General features: G+C 39.3%; 1 protein-coding gene across 7 annotated transcripts in view; it reads right to left on the bottom strand.

Moving 5' to 3' along the window:
• The window catches only part of LOC123962189 (voltage-dependent calcium channel subunit alpha-2/delta-1), a 70,675-nt gene that overhangs the window by 33,179 nt on the left and 34,521 nt on the right, over positions 1 to 2,975 (bottom strand). The window lies entirely within an intron of this gene.

Here is a 2,975-nt window from a genome sequence, read left to right as displayed (position 1 = left end):
AGAGGGAAGGAATGAGCGAAAGGAACAGCCATCAGCATTCTTCTGACCTACCACAGCTGTTGAGGAAGTGTGTGAGCATCTTCCATGACCAAATGCCAACTTAGTCCCTGGGCTATTGTTAATGAGGAGGGATTTATGGGTAATATCAGAGATTAATGATTTAGTGTCAGATTACAACACCCTCAAGGCCAGACATAGGGCACTGAAGGCATGTGTGTGTATGAGTGAGTGAGTCAATGACAGAAAGAAACAGATAGAGAGGGTGAAAAAGAGACAGAATAATGAGTGTTGGCAACTGACAAGGTAATTATGGGATAATTCTGATTCATTGTAATTTACTATTGTCTTATTTTTGTAGTTTTGTTAATCCGTCCTGTTTGCAATAATACCACTGTCCTCACTTTATTACATATAGGTTATTCACAAAGCACCAGGTTAACCAAATTTATCACAGCAAACTGTTGTAAACATGTATCATAGTTTGCAGACCTCCTTGGCTCAACTTTAACATACTATACTTCCTGTAGTTGTGCACACACAGTTTTCCTGTGCAGCAGTGGATTAGTGCCAACATTTCGGGTGCACTCACTTTCAGTTTTACAGATGGTTTGGATAATCTGGCTAATTTGTTGGCTTGTTCACAACCTGTCTGACAGTGTAACTGCTGCTGAACTTCATTGTAGCGATGTTTTCATATTTCCCAGCTACAGAAGCGTACTGCCGCCACATCAGAAAAAGAAAAATTGATCAGTATCACTTTATAAGTTGAAAAGTTTATTGTTAAAACAAGATATTTTCACGTTATTGCAAGATACAAACTTATCACATTATAACAATAAACTTTTCTTGTTATAACAGTATACTATGTATTTTAATGTTTCACGTTATAATATGACAACTTATACTGTTATATCATGAAATGTTTTATGTTATCACATTATGTGAAATGTTATCACATTGTAACATGGGATAAATAATAATATATTGTTGTATAACCAGAAAAGTTTTCTTATTATGACATGATAAGTTTGTATATCATAATAAAACAAGAAAAACATTTAATTATAACAATTATTATAACGTGATACTGATCCTTTTTCTGGCATGGCAGCAATACACCGTAAAGAAACGACTTTGGTAAGGACAATGTTATTGTAACTAATTGAAACATTAGCCAAAATTACAAATATAAGAAATTTGTAATAAACTTAAATGACCCTTTTAGCACATTAATGGGTGCCTTAAACGTTCCTCGGACCACTAATGCATTATACCCACCCACTGTATTTTTAGAGGATAGGAAATAGGAAAACAAACAAACAAAAAAAGTTAAAAGTCTCTCTTTGAACTAATCTTTCTCACTCTGTCTCACTTTCTTAGACACACACACACACACACACACACACCAACAGATTCCGATAATTGCACATCTTTGCAGAATCACTAGACCACCGTGAAACAGAATACATTGTGCCCAAGACAAAGGGTCCCCGGAGGAGAGGAAACAGTCTGAATGGCTGTCTTCGTGCAAAGACAACGAAGACAGCTCCAAAAGACCCATCTCAATAAACACCTCCAAAGTCACCCATCTACGCACCACACAGTCTCCTGATTGGCTCTTCCTGACTGTAATCACAAGCATGGAAGGCCTAGAATATATGGTGAGAGAATGAAAAGGTGGAGGGGGAGAGCGATGGAAGAGACTGGTGGGTGAGAAAGGTAAAAATGATGGGAAAGAAAGTGGGGGAGGTGCAAGAAGGAAAGTTGCGATTTTTTTATATAGAAGAGGAGATACAGAGTGTGTATTGACACAAAGACATGAATGGAGGTATATGGTGAAACGCTGCGAGTAATTGCATGACTCAATGATGAAAGGAAACAGTGATGGAGAGATCAACGGGGTGATGATTGAGTGTTTCCTGGGGTTCACTCCAGTCAGAGGTGCAGCTTTAATACCTTTAGGAGCAGTGGGAATGTACGCACATGCATGAGCGTGTGGGGGCGCGCACACACACACACACACACACACACTGGTAAGGAGGTGGGGTGGGAGCACATGTAGTGCAGAGGTGTAATCCTGTACACCAAATACAGCAATGGGAATTTCATTAAAAGTCTGTTTCAGAGTGGCCAGACCCGAGAGAAATCCATATTTCATTACTTGTCATCCATCTCTCTATCTGTGCATATACAGTCCCTTTCGAAAGTATTTGGCCCCCTTGAACTTTTCGACCTTTTGCCACATTGCAGGCTTCAAACATAAAGATATAAAACTGTAATTTTTTGTGAAGAACCAACAACAAGTGGGACACAATCATGAAGTGGAACGAAATTTATTGGATATTTCTTTTTTAACAAATAAAAAACAGAAAAATTGGGCGTGCAAAATTATTCAGCCCCTTTATTTTCAGTGCAGCAAACTCTCTCCAGAAGTTCAGTGAGGATCTCTGAATGATCCAATGTTGACCTAAATGACTAATGATGATAAATAGAATCCACCTGTGTGAAATCAAGTGTCCGTATAAATGCACCTGCTCTGTGATAGTCTCAGAGGTCCGTTTAAAGCGCAGAGAGCATCATGAAGAACAAGGAACACACCAGGCAGGTCCGAGATACTGTTGTGGAGAAGTTTAAAGCCGGATTTGGATACAAAAAGATTTCCCAAGCTTTAAACATCCCAAGGAGCACTGTGCAAGCGATAATATTGAAATGGAAGGAGTATCAGACCACTGCAAATCTACGAAGACCCGGCCGTCCCTCTAAACTTTCAGCTCATACAAGGAGAAGACTGATCAGAGATGCAGCCAAGAGGCCCATGATCACTCTGGATGAACTGCAGAGATCTACAGCTGAGGTGGGAGACTCTGTCCATAGGACAACAATCAGTCGTATACTGCACAAATCTGGCCTTTATGGAAGAGTGGCAAGAAGAAAGCCATTTCTTAAAGATATCCATAAAAAGTCTCGTTTAAAGT

Source organism: Micropterus dolomieu, linkage group LG22 (genome assembly GCF_021292245.1).
Source record: "Micropterus dolomieu isolate WLL.071019.BEF.003 ecotype Adirondacks linkage group LG22, ASM2129224v1, whole genome shotgun sequence".
Taxonomy (NCBI): domain Eukaryota; kingdom Metazoa; phylum Chordata; class Actinopteri; order Centrarchiformes; family Centrarchidae; genus Micropterus; species Micropterus dolomieu.
The sequence above is the reverse complement of the archived record's forward strand: the minus strand, read 5'-3'. Positions and strand labels throughout refer to the sequence as shown.